We start from the raw sequence: 17,849 nt of genomic DNA, 5'->3' as shown, positions 1-17,849 counted from the left end.
TCAAAGTTACAACGGCACTGAAAAATGTGCCTTATGACCGTTTTTCCCCAGTCATGACTTTTGCAGCATCCCCATAATCACATGATCAAAATGCTTGGCAACCAGTTCGTATTTATGACCATTGCTGTGCCCCCAAGGTCATATGATCCCCTTTTGTGACCTGCTGAGCGAGCAAAATCAACAGAGAAGCCAGGTTCCTTTAACAACTGGGTGACTCACTTATCAGCTGCAGGGCTTCCCTTAACAATTGTGGCAAGAAAGGCCGCAAAATGGGGCAAAACTCATTTAACAAATGAATCCCTTAACAGCAGAAATTTTGGGCTCAGTTGTGGTCGTAGGTCGAGGACTACCTGAATACATACAGGTATCAAACGGGTTGGCAAAATATGAAGTTAAAATAAAAATGACCGGACGTGCGGGATGTGATGGCTCAGTGGATAAGACAATGAGCTTATCGATCAAAAGGTCGTCAGTTCAGCTGTTCGAATCCTTAGCGCCACGTAATGGAGTGAGCTCCCGTTACTTGTCCCAGCTTCTGCCAACCTAGCAGTTCGAAAGCAGGTAAAAAATGCAAGTAGAAAACTAGGAACCACCTTTGGTGGGAAGGTAAAAGCGTTCCGTGTGCCTTTGGCATTTAGTCATGCCGGCCACATGACCACGGAGACGTCTTCGGACAGCGCTGGCTCTTCGGCTTTGAAACGGAGATGAGCACTGCCCCCTAGAGTCGGGAACGACTAGCACATAAGTGCAAGGGGAACCTTTACCTTTACTAGAATCTCAGAATAGTATAATTAGGCAGGCCTATTTCAATGGTCCATTTAAAAATATAGCATGTCAACGTTGCTGCAAGTTAAAGAGAAAACCACTTTGTTAGAAATTAAATTCGCAGAACTTGTCAGAACTTTCTTAGGGAATGTCTTCATATATTCATTCATTTTTTAAAAAAATAATCCAGTATATATTCCACCCAGTCAAAAGGTGTCTCAGCGGGTCACAAAAATAAGCAAGCACAGTAATACTAACAACAATCCTAAACAACAAGAACATAAATACACTTTTTGTACTAATTCACTAACTCCTGGTGATTAGATCAAAGTCATTCAGTTGGCTGGCATTCAGTTTCCCCATTTTTAATCCCGCATCTTAACCATCACACCAAACTAGCTCTCTATTTTATGTTATTATTTTTATTTTATTTCATTTCATTTCATTTCATTTCACTTTACTTTACTTTACTATATTTTACTTTATTTCACTTTCTTTTCTTTTATTATTATTTTATTATTTATATTATTTTATTATTTTGCTTTAATGTTATGTTATGTTATGATGTTGATATATTGATGTATTGACCATCAATTGTGTTGTAAATATTGTACCTTGATGAACGTATCTTTTCTTTTATGTACTCTGAGAGCATATGCACCAAGACAAATTCCTTGTGTGTCCAATCACACTTGGCCAATAAAAAATTCTATTCTATTCTATTCTATTCTATTCTATTCTATTCTATTCTATTCTATTCTATTCTATTCTATTCTTTTATCTACACTGAGAGCATATGCACCAAGACAAATTCCTTGTTTGTCCAATCACACTTGGCCAATAAAAAATTCTATTCTATTCTATTCTATTCTATTCTATTCTATTCTATTCTATTCTATTCTATGTTATGTTATGTTATGTTATGTTATGTTATGTTATGTTATTTTACATTACATTACGTTTATTGTATTGTATTGTATTGTATTGTATTGTATTTTGTTTTATTTTATTTTTTGCAGCTGTTCCCATTTCTACAAACCTTCTTTAAAATGCACTGCCCAGAGCTGGATAGGTTTATTACTTAACAATGGAGACTACACAAGAACTCAACTATAGCTCTGTTGATGGAACGCTGTGTACCTTTCTAACAGTCAAATCACATACCTGCTTCGTATTCAGCTGGCGATCAACGACAATCTTGCAAATCTTCCACAGATGCAATTATTCAGTCCACCTATGCATGTGTATTGGATTTCTTTTAATTTTTTTCCTATCTCTACCGCCTCTTAGGTAAAATTCTAGCAGGAAAAATCACCCCAAAAATTAACTTGTTTCCCTTGAACTCTGAATCTCGTCCTTCCAATTAATACTGCCCCCCCACATCGGTAAATCAACCGCAGCCTGAGTTGATTAATCAGCCAATTAAAACTTCCAACCTGGCGGAGGAATTAAAGAAGAGAAGCGAAGGATCCATTTGGAAAAGCCCAAATGTTTCAGGCTTTCCTGTTTATTCCAAACAGTTGGAATAAATATGACTGGTGCGGGTTTTTTTTTGGTTTTTTTTTGCAGCCATAAAAAATTAATTTGCTATTCCAGAAATGGGATTTTGTTATTGCAAATGAGTAGCATTGTTGCTGTTGTTCACTATGCGGCTCGCAAGAATGGCTTCTTATTGAGCTCATTCAGTTTTATTAGTTGGGTGGGGGGAGGGGAGAGATGGTTGTTTCCCCCCCACCCTTCGCTCTTCAAATTGCAGCAAAAAGAAAGGTTGCAATGGCCCAGGCTGCTGGTAGGGCATCTCTCAAATGCCAAGCACGTGGTCCACAGGGAGACCCCGTTCACATTTCGTCCCCCTCCATCCTTTCTTATAAAGACATTTTATTCGCCCGAAGCAGATCTAAGAAATACGTTTGTGTGCGCTCTCTCTCTCTCCCTCCCTCCCTCCCTCTCTTTCTCTCTCTCTCTCTATTCCTCCCTCCCTCTTTCTCTTTCTCTCTCTACCTTCTTCCCTCTCTCCTTCTCTCCCTCCCTCCCTCTCTTTCTCTCTCTGTATCACTCTCTTCTCTCTCTCTCCTCCTCCCTCCCTCTTTCTCTCTCTATTTCTCCCTCCCTCTTTCTCTCTCTCCCTTCCTCTCTCTCTTTCTCTCTTTTTGTATTGCTCTCTCTCTCTTTCTCTCTCTCTATTTCTCCCTCCCTCCCTCTCTCTACCTCCCTCCCTCTTTTTCTCTCTCTCTCCCTTCCTCCCTCTCTTCTTCTCTCCCTCCCTCCCTCCCTCCCTTTCCCTCTCTCTGTTCCTCCCTCCCTCTTTCTCTCTCACTACCTCCCTCCCTTTTTCTCTCTCTCTACCTTCCTCCCTCTCTCCTTTTCTCCTTCTCTTCCTCCCTCCCTTTCTCTCCCTCCCTCCTTCCTTCCCTCCCTCTCTTTCTCTCTCTATATATATTCCCCCTCTCTCTTTCTGCCTCCCTCCCCCTCTCTCTTTCTCTTTCCTCTCTCTCTCTCTCTCTCTCTCTCTCTCTCATTCTCTCTCTCTCTCTCTCTTTTTCTCTCTGTCTCCCCATACACACATCCACACACAGCTGGCCACATTTGAAATATGACTGTCTTCAGCCCCACAGACAACAAGTTGTCTTAATAACATTCTCCTTTGCAAAGTGCTTTGTGTTAAACATTTATGAGACAAAGTGAGAACAGCTTTTGGCACCGCCAGGAAAGGCAAGAGGTTGGTTTCTCCCTGCAGCACAAACTTTGCCCTTCTCGGTCCCTTTGGTGCTTTGGGCTCCAATCCTTTCCCTCCCCAACCCGTTCCTATAAAGCCGCCGAAATGTCGTTTCTCTTTCTTTTTTAAATAGCCGAAAACAGCTAGATTAGGTATTGAAAACAGTCCCAATTTATTTATGCAATTAACTTTCATAAGATGATCTCTAACTTCTGACCGCCCTAAGCCATAGTTGGTTATTATAGCTCGGTGGCCTCGTTTCAGCTTTGAGTCCTAAGGTGACTTATTTTGGCTCCGTCTAGGAGGAAAACCTTTTCCCTGCAATTTGTAAATCCTGGGTTGGCAGCTCAACAGATTGTGTGGACTTACCCATTATAGCTGTCAATAAGCCAGGGTTTAAATAATCCATGACTTTGCATGACACTTGCGAACCCAGTCTCATTCTTCAGGGCAAGGTGCCCTGACATTTCCGGTGGAAGATAAACAATGTTGCATCGGGATGTTTTGTAAATTAATCCGGCGATCGGAAAGCATTTTTGAAATTACTGTGGGTATTCCTATGCGAGAAGTACGTCAATATTTATTTTGCACTAAAAGAAGAAAAATGAAGAAGAAGAAGCGAGGGAAAGGTTAAGTTTAATGCACTTGCAAAAGTTTCAGATTGTGTGTTCTTAGGAAAAAGGTGAGAAATTGAGTCTAATATTTCATCTCATTTTTCTATATTTTGTTTTTAGGTTAGGGCTGGCTTCTTTCGCTGCTTAGCAAATTGAAAAGTCCTACTCCCTCTTACTGCATCTGTCACTTTAACAGCAATACCACTTAGACTTATATACCACTTTTTTTTAATTTTGTCACAACAGTATATACAACCATCAACATAAACAATAATTCATCATGAGAGAAAAAGTATATATAAGTAAAAGTATAAGTAAAAGTATGCATATAACACTATAATGAAGAGAACAATAGGACAGGAACGGTAGGCACTATTGTGCTCTTATGCACGCCCCTTATAGTCCTCTTAGGAATGGGGTGAGGTCAATAGTAGACAGTTTTTGGTTGAAGATTTTGGGGTTTGGAGTAGAGACAATGGAGTCAGGTAATGAGTTCCAAGCGTTAACAACTCTGTTACAGAAGTCATATTTTCTGCAATCAAGTTTGAAGCGGTTGACATTAAATTTAAATCTATTGTTTGCTCTTGTATTGTTGCGATTGAAGCTGAAGTAGTCTTTTACAGGAAGGATATTACAATAGATGATTCTGTGTGTTAAACACAGATCATGTCGGAGTCGGCGGAGTTCTAAGTTTTCTAAACCCAGGATTTCAAGTCTGGTATAAGGTATTTTGTTGTTTTCGGAGGAGTGAAGAACTCTTCTAGTAAAATATTTCTGGATGCGTTCGATAGTATTAATGTCAGAGATGTGGTATGGGTTCCAGACGGATGAGCTGTATTCAAGAATAGGTCTGGCAAATGTTTTGTATGCTCTGGTTAGTAGTGTAGAGTTTTTGGAAAAGAATTAAAATTAAGTTTACAACTCTTAGAGCTTTTTTTGCTATGTAATTGCAGTGGGCTTTGGCATTTAGGTCATTTGATATGAAAACTCCAAGGTCTTTGGCAAGTAGGGGGTCGTCAGTAAGGTAATGTCCATCAAGCTTGTACTTGATATTAGGGTTCTTTTTACCAATATGTAAGACTGAGCATTTGCTGAGCATTTGTTGTAAACTACTTCACAGTGGTTTACAACTCTCTCTAAGCAGTTTACAAAATCAGCCTATTGCCCCCAACAATCTGGATCCTCATTTTACCGACCTCAGAAGGATGGAAGGCTGAGTCAACCTTGAGCTGATCAGGATCGGACTCCTGGCTGTGGGCAGAGTTAGCCTGCAATACTGCATTCTAACCACTGAACCACCAATGCTGGTTTTTATTGTCAAAACTGCTCATTGCTGGTCATTCTAGCTGCATTGATAGATGAGGCTGCACCACCATTTTAGGACAAATTTAGCTAACCAGGTGGTTCCTTGCTCATGCCGTCTCTCTTGTTATACTTTCTCTCTTTTCCACTGTCCAGTGTAAAAGGTAAAGGGCTTCCTGTGGATTTTACTCTGGTAATCATTGCCAACTGTAGGGGGCAGTACTCATCTCTGTTTCAAGGCCATTGAGCCAGCACTGTCCAAAGACATTTCCGCACTCAGGAGGCCAGTATGAGGTCAGAAAGCAGTCTCCTTCCCACCTATGAAGTGGTACCTATTTATCTACTCACATTTGCATGTTTTCGAATGGCTAGGTTGACAGGAGCTGAGCTGAGGATGGGAGCTCATCCCGGTGCTTGGTGCTTAGGGCTCGAACCTGGGCTGCCGGCTTTCCAGCTGAAAAGCCCAGCATCTTAACGGTTGAGCCAGCTGTCCACTGTACTGAGTCAAGAACGGGGCAGGGAAGAGACACACATAATATTTGTAATAATTTCACAGTCAGTTCTGTAGGATTTTTTTTTTAAAAAAATAGGATCCTTATTCTTGCTGGCAGACCTTTCCTTGTGATTTAATTTAACAAAGAGATTCAGGGCAAAGTCCTGCTAATTAAAATGCTGAATGCTGAACGAAGATTTCTTCTGGTATGGGTCAGCTGGACCAAAAGACCACAGGCATCTACGTAGATTCAATGATGTTTCTTACTGGACACATGCTACTGTGTGCCATCTTCTGCTAAAAGGAGAGAAGGACGCATAATATCAAGATTAAGAAGGGAGGGGCAATATTTTTGAACAAGAGCTCTCTGGAGTTTTGATTCCTATGGTAAAATACCCCAAGGTGCTGTTCAAAAGGCAACTAGACTTTTTTGGGGTTTTTTCAAGGATGCTATTCAGCAGGTTCTGACAGGTTCTGGAGAACCGGTAGCGGAAATTTTGAGTAGCTCGGAGAACCGGCAAATACCACCTCTGTGTCGTGTCCCACTCCTCCGCTGACGGCCGGGTCAGGGAAATCCAAATCAGGTGTGCCTCTGCAGCTCTGCCAAAGTCCTAGCAAAGTCCTCAGGGCAGGCAGGAGACCAGAAAGTGACTTCAGCAAGATATGTTTAGACTTTGCCTGACTCAGAGAATGCCAGAAAGCAGATCCTTTATATAGGCCTTGGGGTGTGGCTCCATGACTCAGCACTTATCCAGGCCTGCCCCTCCCTTCCTTCTGTTGCCTCCGCCTATCAAGTCTTCTGACGCGAGGGTCACTCCAGTCGGCAGCTGTTGGTAATTGACCTCCCTCAGGCTCACATGCTGTGGAGGAGGGGGAGGGGTCTAGTTGCTCCGTTTGCCTGGGCATGGAGCCAGAGATGGGGGCTGGAGGTATTTCTTCCTCTTCAGCCTGTCTGGGCATGGAGCCAGGGCTGGAGCCGGGAGGCATACTAGAACATTCCTCCGTGTTCGGAAGCAGTTAAGAAGACCCCGGCTGAGGTGAGATCGGACGAGACACAACACTCTGGCTGGTCCCAGAGTAGGGTGGGAATGGAAATTTTGCAGTGTCCTTCCCCTGGAGTAAGGAGGGAATGGGGATTTTGCAATATCCTTCCCCCAGGAGTGGGGAGGGAATGGAGATTTTGCAATATCCTTCTCCTGCCATGTCCATCAAGCCACGCCCACAGAACCGGTAGTAAAAAAAAAAATTTGAATTCCATCACTGGTTTTTTCCCTTGAAAATGTTTCGCTTCACATCCAAGAAGCTTCTTCAATCATGAAGAACTGAAGAGCTGAACTGAACAGAACTGAAGAAGTTTCTTGGATGAGAAGCGAAACGTTTTCAAGGAAAAAAACAAAACAAAACCCCAAAAGCCCACTTGCCTTTTGAACAGCATTTTTGGGACAACCATGATCTGGATGATTGAGAATCTCCATAGATATTGTAAAATATACCATGTCTTCCTGCCAGCTCAACTCTTCTCTTCTGGTCTTGGATATTTCTTAAGGTTAGATCAAGGCCTGCCTTGCTGTTTCTCTAAAGTTTCTTTGGGAAAAAAGCCTATTTTTCTACCTATTCTCTTTGAATAGGATGAGAACAGTTAAGGGGCAAAGTTCCAGCTTGTAGGCCATTGTCGCTCATGCAAATTCTCTGTTTCTTTTGGTTTTTTTGCTCAAACAATTGACTGATAAAAATACTGGAGGGAAATTACTTGCAACATGCTGAAACCAATTCCACCTATTGCCTAAAATGTTAGGCGGTCCTTCCAGAGGCAAACACAAATGACTTCTGCATAGGTAAAGGTAAAGGTTCCCCTCCCCCATATGTGCTAGTCGTTCCCGACTCTAGGGGTCGATGCTCATCTCCGTTTCAAAGCCGAAGAGCCAGCGCTGTCCAAAGACGTCTCCATGATCACGTGACCGGCATGACTCAGTGCCAAAGGCGCACGGAACGCTGTTACCTTCCCACCAAAGGTGGTCCCTATTTTTCTACTTGCATTTTTTGCATGCTTTCGAACTGCTAGGTGGGCAGAAGCTGGGACAAGTAATGGCAGCTCACCCCGTTACATGGCTGCACTAGGGATTCAAACTGCTGACCTGCCGACCTTTCGATCGACGAGCTCAGAGTCTTAGCCACTGAGCCACCATGTCCCTTGACTTCTGAAATTGAGAAATTGACTTGAATTCTGAAATTCACTGAAGTATGACCTCTGGATACTTTATAGTGAATTTCGTGCAATGGGAATGAATGAGGAGAAATGTTGACCTGCTTGCACAAAATGTAACTTACTCTTCCTGCCACCAAACATGGATTTAAACAGAAGCAAGGTGCTGTGTAACCAGTTTCTAACAATAGCCACCTTGCAAAGCAGATCTGCTTAGAGAAGAAAAAGAAGCTCTTCGACAGAATGCAAACATGTTTGCTATTTTTTGACCCCACCGATCCATTTTTATATACAGTTCTTGTTTTGTGAAGCATAGCATCAGATAATTTCTGAGGTTATGATTCTGTACTTTGAACAGTCGAGGGCAGAACTAGAACTCACAATCTCCTAATTTTTAGGTCAGCACTTTAAAAACTGCACCAAGACTGGCAATAGATAGATAGATAGGTAGATAGATAGATGAGAGAGAAGACTGATAGATGAGAGAGAGAGAGAGAGAGAGAGAGAGAGAGAGAAGGGATAGATAGATGAGAGAGAGAGAGAGAGAAAAAGATAGATAGATAGATAGATAGATAGATAGATAGATAGATAGATAGATGAGAGATAGATGAGAGAGAAGACAGATAGATGAGAGAGAGAGAGATAGGATAGATGGATAGATAGATGAGAGAGAGAGAAAGAAAGAAAGAAAGAAAGAAAGAAAGAAAGAAGAAAAGAAGCTCTTCGACAGAATGCAAACATGTTTGCTATTTTTTGACCCCACCGATCCATTTTTATATACAGTTCTTGTTTTGTGAAGCATAGCATCAGATAATTTCTGAGGTTATGATTCTGTACTTTGAACAGTCGAGGGCAGAACTAGAACTCACAATCTCCTAATTTTTAGGTCAGCACTTTAAAAACTGCACCAAGACTGGCAATAGATAGATAGATAGGTAGATAGATAGATGAGAGAGAAGACTGATAGATGAGAGAGAGAGAGAGAGAGAGAGAGAGAGAGAGAGAAGGGATAGATGGATAGATAGATGAGAGAGAGAGAGAGAGAAAAAGATAGATAGATAGATAGATAGATAGATAGATAGATAGATGAGAGATAGATGAGAGAGAAGACAGATAGATGAGAGAGAGAGAGATAGGATAGATGGATAGATAGATGAGAGAGAGAGAAAGAAAGAAAGAAAGAAAGAAAGAAAGAAAGAAAGAAAGATAGATAGATAGATAGATAGATAGATAGATAGATAGATAGATGAGAGAGAAGACAGATAGATGAGAGAGAGAGAGGATAGATGGATAGATAGATGAGAGAGAGAGAAAGATAGATAGATAGATAGATAGATAGACAGACAGACAGACAGACAGACTGACTGACTGACTGACTGACTGACTGACTGACTGACTGACTGACTGAATCTACGGGCTGAGCTCAGGTAGCCTGAGGGTATCGTCTCTTCCAGGAGTTTCCATTCCATTTCCTGGCCTTGAAGTGTTTCATTATTTTTTCTCAAATGCATCGGTTAGTTTGCAGTCCATATCTAGTAGAAATTCCAATTTGCCTTGAGCTGCTCCTCAGATTTCATTTTCCCCATCCTTTCTAAGACACCCGCACATCTTGACTTTCCTGGGGAGTCCTGCTGGCCCCCACCTTCCCTCTTGTTTAATTATGATTTCGTTTGAACTGTGTAAATACCCATGCTTATGCCGAATATTGGAAAGAGAGGAAGATGATGAACGAGAAGACTGGCCATTAGGCAAGGGAAAAACACGCACACACGTGCAAACCACGAACTTTTGTTGACCTGGAACAAGCCGGTATTTGCCGATGAAAGTGTGGGTTTAATATTGTGTTTCTTGGCCCTATTATTTGCATTTGTAACACGCGCGCACAAAAACCACACCACCCCTTTTTTCCTCTCTGCCTGGAAGAAGTATTTCCATGTATTTTCTCTAATTCTCAAATTGGCAGGCAAACGCAAAGAGCTTTGATTGGCATCTGCAATCAGTTCCTCATTCAGTCAGCTGCACGAAGGCGATGGATTGCGACAGACTCGGCTTTGACCTTCCGAGGCTTTGCTTCATCAGCAGGATAAATATTTTGCTGAAAACAATATATATATGTGTGTGTGTGTGTGTGTGTGTGTGTGTGTGTGTTTGTGTATATTTGTTTTCTGAGGTTTTCGCGGGTGTTTGTATGTAGGTTTTTGGTTATTCGGGTTTTCTCCCGCGTAAAATTGGAAGTGTCTTGGCGACGTTTCGACGAAGTCTCATTCATCATCTTCAGGCTCCAGCTTCGTGCTCCCAGAAGCACGAAACTGAAGCCTGAAGATGATGTATGAGACTTCGTCGAAACGTCGCCAAGACACTTCCAATTTTACGTGGGAGAAAACCCGAATAACCAAAAACCTACACACACACACACACACATATATATATTCATAGGTTTTCACAGGTATATCTATGCAGGTTTTGGTATGTTCGGGTCTTTTCCCGTGTAAGATTGAAAGCATTTAGGCAACGTTTCGATGAGATCTTACTCATCATCTTCAGGCTGGAATTTTTTTGGCTTTGTTCTTATGTGAGCAAAGTGTGGATTTTAACTGCTGTTTCTCTATAAATACTGGTGGGGAGGGGGTGTTTTTTGAATTGTTGACCTAGCTGTTGCAAGCTGATTGGTTGGCTATGTTGCTAATTGGTTAATGGGGTTGATGTTTGTGTGGGAAGTAGCATTTTGGGCCCTGGTCTGGTTCCGAGTTCGAGGTCCTGTTATGTGTTGATGTTTGTGTGGGGAGTAGAGAGACGGCAGCTCCGACCACTCTTTGCTCGAGAAGCATAAAGCTGAAGACAGCAGCCTGAAGATGATGAGTGAGACCTTGTCGAAACGTTGCCAAGATATTCTCAACCTTACACGGGAAAAGACCCCAAAATGCCAAGACCTACATACCTATACCCGTGAAAACCTACAAAAACATATATATGTTTCAAACCCCCACTAGCAGTTAAAAGGGAAGAAACAGCTGCGATCACACATTGCTCCTAGAAGAACGAACCTGTAAACACCAACCTGAAGATGACGAATGAGACTTTGTCGAAACGTCACCAAGACACTTCCAATTTTATGCGGGAGAAAACTCGAATAACCAAAGACCTACATACAAACACCCACAAAAACCTCAGAAAACTGTGTGTGTGTGTGTGTGTGTGTGTGTGTGTGTGTGTGTGTGTGTAACACCTTTCAGAAGTCAGGGATGGGTTGGGTGGCTGGCAAAAGAAGCTGCCATTTTCTTGAGAAGCATTTCTTGTTAGATTGTCAAGTGATGGGAAAGCAAAATCATCCAGGAGGATTTTGTTATGACCAGTGGTGGGTTTCAAATTTTTTTACTACTGGTTCTGTGGGCGTGGCTTGGTGGGTGTGGCAGGGGAAGGATACTGTAAAATCTCCATTCCCCCCCAATCCAGGGGAAGGTTACTGAAAAATCCTCATTTCCTCCCGATCAGCTGGGACTTGGGAGGCAGAGAATAGACGGGGGCAGGGCCAGTGGTGGGATTCAATTTTTTTTACTACCGGTTCTGTGGATGTGACTTGGTGGGCGTGGCTTGGTGGGTATGGCAGGAGAAGGATACTGTAAAATCTCCATTCCCACCCCACTCCAGGGGAAGGAATACTGCAAAATCCCCATTTCCTCCCAATCAGCTGGGACTTGGGAGGCAGAGAATAGATGGGAGCGGGGCCAGTCAGAATTTTTACTACCGATTCTCCGAACTACTCAAAATTTCCACTACCGGTTCTCCAGAACTGGTCAGAACCTGGTGAAACCCACCTCTTGTTAAGATCCTCTGATGTACTGAAGAAAGCTTTCTGGATGTTGGAGGACTAGAAGATCTCCAAGGTCCCTTCCAACTCTGTTATTCGGTTATGTTCTGACTTGGATGGGAGAATGTTTCCCCAGTCTGTTGAGCAACCATCATCCTTTGGCTAGCAGAGGTGTTTATTTATTTATTTAGTTTGTCAATTGTTTCTTGAAGATACACCTATTCACTTAGGAATCCCTTTCGGAACATCTGAACTATTAGGGAACGGAAAACTAAGTTGACTACCCAAGATAGTTTTGGAAACCGCACTCCTCATTAGATAATATACAACAGGGATGTCAAACTCAAACTTTCATTGAGGGCCGCTTCAAGGCTGTGATTGACCTCAGGGGGCCGGCTGGGTGTGGCCAACTGGGTGGGTATGGCTGACTGGGTGGGCATGGCCAGCTTGACGCAACTCCCCAAACTGCTGGCATGTGTCCCCTTTGCATTGAGTAGACCAGGTTGAAACTACACTGACCTGATCTTTCCTCTTTGCATTGGGTAGACCAGGACGGCCCCGTGGGCCACATCCAACCACATCGCATGCTGTATTTGGCCTGTGGGCCTTGAGTTTGATATACAATATTCCTCAGGAATCAAAGGAGCTTTTTCCAGCTGATGGCCAAGAACAGATGTGGGATTCACATAATTTACCTACCGGTTTGCCCAGCACCAAAAATGTGAATGCGCACACCTTCCATGCATGCTCCCGGCCTCAAAAACATGCCTAAATAGGACAGCATAGACCCGGGCAGCTACTGGTTTGCCCAAACCGGCTGAAACCATCTCTGCCAAGGAAGCTGGTGCTGAGCTGAGTCAATTCCTAGCTGAGCAGAGAAGATCTTGCTCAGCGCTGTCTTGAACACATTGGGGGAATTTTAAATACGATTGAAGTGTCATCTTGCCTTGGTAGCTGAGTAACACTATTATGAAGGATGTAATTTCTTTGTTTGCCAACTGCAATTGACCACTGCTCAACATACCACAGAGCTAAGTAAAAGAAGCAGTGATCTCAGCGTGGAGGCATCAAGTTAGTCTTCAAGAATCCTGGACCTGCAAGGACTTATGGAGACATCCCCATCTGTTCTCCTCCCTTCCCGGTTGCCAGCTGAAGCCACGCCAGACTTAACTGCTCATTGTAGGTTGTGCATGTCTTCTCTGGGCTTCGGCTCAGCCTCGGTGCCACCATCTGTGGTGCTGGCAAGGCCCTTCCACTGAGTTATTGCATGGCATCTACTCCTGGGGCCTGTTAGCATCCCAGTGTCTGTAATAGATGTGTTTAATTCTCATGGAAATATTGAGCAAACATTAGGGAAGTACGGCTTGCCGCCTGGAGCCAGCTCTGAGCGTTGCTAACGCTATTATTGGACATGGTGTGGATGATTTAAACACAGAACTGTGACAAAGATTCACACCTGCCAGGGAATCAAAAACATCCATTACCTGGGACATTAATTAGCAGGAGGAAAGGTCAGGTGACATGCAGCTGCCAGCTGCCCTGGGAATGAAGGCGGGTGGGGGGTGGGGGTGGGGCGAAAGGATGCTAACATATTTACACCTTACTCCTTGGCTTACTAGCTTGGTGGCATGTATGCCAATTGGCCTCATTAGGTCACACAGGAGCTCGTCCCCTCCTGTTAGCTATGGCCTGATGTTCTCTGATCTATTTGTAGCTTCAGCAATGAAAAGGAAAGTGATAAGGTAGAAAATATGGATCCAAAACATGCTGGAATATTCCTAAGCAGAAGTCCTATTCCCGGAGACAACTTGCATGCAGTAGTGTTGCAGCAGTGATATATATTTGCATTTATATCCCGCCCTTCTCCGAAGACTCAGGGCGGCTTACACTATGTCAAGCAATAGTCTTCATCCATTTGTATATTATATAAAAAGTCAACTTATTGCCCCCAACAATCTGGGTCTTCATTTTACCTACCTTATAAAGGATGGAAGGCTTTGGGAAATATATATATAAAAAAGGAGAATATTATATTTCCCCAAAGGGAGAAATGAAGAAACATGTTTTTTTTAGAAGCAGAAAGCAACCCCCACTTTCCTTAATAGCCCGCAGCAGATGTCAGCACTTAAGAGAAGTTAAGTATCTAGCTAGCTCTATTCATAGGCAAAGCAAATACAGAAATCCATTCAAGACAGGATTTTTTTTAAATTCCCTGCAGCAAAGTCTGAACAAAGGCAGAATGGTGGGAATTTAGCCCTCACTCAAGATCCAGCACAGGGCAAAGCCACAATAGGAATTGCCCAACACCCTTTCAGAACACAAGCCCCTTCATTGCATCATCTCAAAGCAGTCCAACCAAACCTGGGAACTCAGACAAACACCTAGGACTTGCATTTCCTCTTTTGCCTATAGAGCCAGCTATGACCCCTACATAACCCCTTCCTGACCCCATAGGAATCTGACAACAGCCAATAGAATATTAAAGGACATGTTCCTGCACAGGAACAGGAAGTTCAAATTGTCGTGCCCCACTCCTCCGCTGACGGCCGGGTCAGGGAAATCCAAATCAGGCATGCCTCTGCAGCTCTGCCAAAGTCCTAGCAAAGTCCTCAAGGCAGGCAGGAGAGCAGAAAGTGACTTCAGCAAGATATGTTTAGACTTTGCCTGACTCAGAGAATGCCAGAAAGCAGGTCCTTTATATAGGCCATGGGGTGTGGCTCCATGACTCAGCACTTATCCAGGCCTGCCCCTCCCTTCCTTCTGTTGCCTCCGCCTATCAAGTCTTCTGATGCGAGGGTCACTCCAGTTTGCAGCTGTTGGCAATTTACCTCCCTCAGGCTCACATGCTGTGGAGGAGGGGGAGGGGTCTAGTTGCTCCGTTTGCCTGGGCATGGAGCCAGAGCTGGGGGCTGGAGATACTTCCTCCTCTTCAGCCTGTCTGGGCATGGAGCCAGGGCTGGGGCCGGGAGGCATACTAGGACATTCCTCGGTGTTCGGAAGCAGATAAGAAGGCCCCGGCTGTGGTGAGATCGGACGAGACACAACACAGATACAAAGCCCATAGAAGGTATAAAAGCCACCCACTCTCGACTCCATGTGGTCAGCTGCTCAGGACCTCAAGCCCATGTGGTTCTGCTTCATCATTAAACCATCTTTCCAATCAGCCTCCATGTTTCCAGTGTCTTTCTCCCAGCTTGGAACTGAACCAGATGGATATTTCTTCCCGCAAAGGCAGCTCCCGTTAATAAAGCTTATGTACACCGATTGTGTTACCTGTATTAGGTTCAGTGTCAACTGGGCCTAAGAGAAAAGGTGGGCATTTTCTCATGAAAATGGACCACGTGGGTGGATGTAATAGAATGTGAGGATGAACTTGGGAGATGAAGGGAAGAGACTCTGTCTGGGAAACAATTGGAGAAGAGAGGAAGAGCCCCCAGTGGCTTAATGGCTGGAGGAAGGATCTGCCCTAATAGCTAACAGTGATTGCAGGAAGTTTGCGCCATGAGACTTGCAAGATTCTGTTAATGTAGCTTTACAATAAAGTAGACGTAACTCATCAAAACATGCTTCAAATGCAGGCAAGAGACAATGGATAGGTGATTTTTTTTTGTTTATTGTTGTTCTAATTCACTTTTCCTTTTTCCTCTCTTTCTTTTAAAGCATAGCAATTAAAGTGTGAAGCGGACAAGAGATGATGGATGGATGATTCCTCTTTTTCTTGCTGTTGTTCTGAGTTGCTTCTATCCCCCCCCCTTCTTTTTTCTTTTTCTTTTTTTCATTAGGCAGGTGTCATGATTAGAAGTTAGACAGGCAAGTGAGAAAAAGTTTTTTTTAAAAAAAAATAAAGGGTGACATGATTAAAAGCTAGAATAAGTGGTAGAAATAAGGGGAATATTAATGTATACATTTTTATTTTATAAAATGAAAGTAATTATGAGAAAATGTGGAATAATTGAATAATGATAGACGGCAATCTAACACAGATGTGTATTGTTATTAGAAATATATGTTGATTGAATGTAATAACTATGTTTAATCTAATCGATTTTATTTGTAGTGGAATGTATGGTGCCCAGGTGCCATACTGTTCATGCACTGATTTTATATTTTTATATAAAAAAACAAGAAAAAAACATGCTTTAAATGAAAAGAAACATACATGTCCCAGGATAATGTTGCAGGATTCAATCTGAGACAGTCATCGGGATCAAAGGTTTATCCTTCCAAGCTTTTGGGCTCGTGTTGTAGCCCATCATCAGGGAACTTCTTATTCTGGAGAGAAAGACGTTCCCTGATGCTCCAGCACAAGCCCAAAAGCTTGGAAGAATAAACCTTTGGTCCGGTTGACTGATTGGATCCTAAAACATGTTCCCTGGTAGCTTTGCCTGGGAGGGCTGACATCAATCATTCCGGTCTAATGCTACAAATGTCCGATCGCCACTTTTAACTGCCTGATCAATTAAACTGAAACTATTCCTAGATTTCTTTCTTTCTCCTTTAAGCCACTCTCTTATTTGATTGTTTCTTAGTAGGCAGTCTCTTTTCCCTCGTCCCCCAAGGTCATCTTCACATTCCAATAAGGTAGACATCTTGGTTTCATGTAGGGTTGTTTTTTTTTTAAGAGTGGGAAAAAGATGCTTGCAAAATATATTGGCCTGACTCAGATCTTTTTTTGCTTTTCAGATTTCTGGTCAATCAAGTTTCAACATTGGCTGGAAGCCACCAAAGATACTTAATTCACATTCAGGATCAGCTATATTTGCTCTTAAGAACGTTGGCAAGTAGTTGCTTCAACTGCTGACAGTACACTGTGATGTTTTGCTGCTGAATTTAGATACAGGATGAATTTAGCTTTCAGAAAGGGTGCTTACAACAACAACAAAAAATACCGCAATGCAGAAATCTGGATGACCACTAGATGGCAGGTAAGAATTAGCATTTTTCTAATTCGTTATTTTTATATTTATAAATATAGTTATAGTTATATTGCATACTAAAAAGCAGAGACATCACCCTGCCAACAAAAGTGCGTGTAGTCAAGGCGATGGTTTTCCCAGTTGCAATGTCTGGCTGTGAAAGTTGGACCATAAGAAAGGCTGAGCGCCAAAGAATTGAGGCCTTTGAACGCTGGTGCTGGAGAAAACTCCTTGGATTCCCTTGGACTGCAAGGCGATCAAACCGGTCAGTCCTAGAGGAGATCAACCCTGACTGCTCTTTAGAAGGCCAGATCCTGAAGAGGAAACTGAAATACTTTGGCCACCTAATGAGAAAGAAGGACTCACTGGAGAAGAGCCTAATGCTGGGAAAGACGGAGGGCAAAAGAAGAAGGGGACAACAGAGAACGAGGTGGCTGGATGGAGTCACTGAAGCAGTCGGCATGAGCTTGAAGGGACTCCGGGGGATGGCAGAGGACAGGAAGGCCTGGAGGAACGTTGTCCATGGGGTCGCAATGGGTCGGATACGTCTTCGCAACGAACAACAACAACAACAAAAACTTTCATCAGGGAAAAAAAAAGCAGAAATGGATGGAAGGATGAAATACCATTAAGATTGCCAACTGACAAGGAATACATTCTGCTTTCCTCTTTATTAGCAGCTTCATATACTGACATTAGTCGAAGATGATTTTCACGTTGTAGGCAAAAGTCCACCCTTCGGGCTAGTCTCAAAGGCAGAAGTACAAGGAAAAGTTGGCAACACTAAATACGTTGTATTTCCCCCGAATACCCATTCCTGCCAATTCAGCATCTCTGTTTGTCACCGTTCTCATTTAATTTCAGCTATCTACTTTCTTGATCTGCTCGGAAAGGAGATTAATGCTTTAATTACCCATTTTGAGAGCTAAACAGCCTTGGGGATAGTATATGGTAGCCAAATTTCCGTTATATCTTGTGGCAGGTTTTTACTCCAAAAGAATACTTTCTAGCAGGTTATAAATCCCTGTATCC

This window comes from Ahaetulla prasina, chromosome 9 (assembly GCF_028640845.1).
Source record: "Ahaetulla prasina isolate Xishuangbanna chromosome 9, ASM2864084v1, whole genome shotgun sequence".
Taxonomy (NCBI): Eukaryota; Metazoa; Chordata; class Lepidosauria; order Squamata; family Colubridae; genus Ahaetulla; species Ahaetulla prasina.
This window is presented reverse-complemented; position numbering follows the sequence as displayed.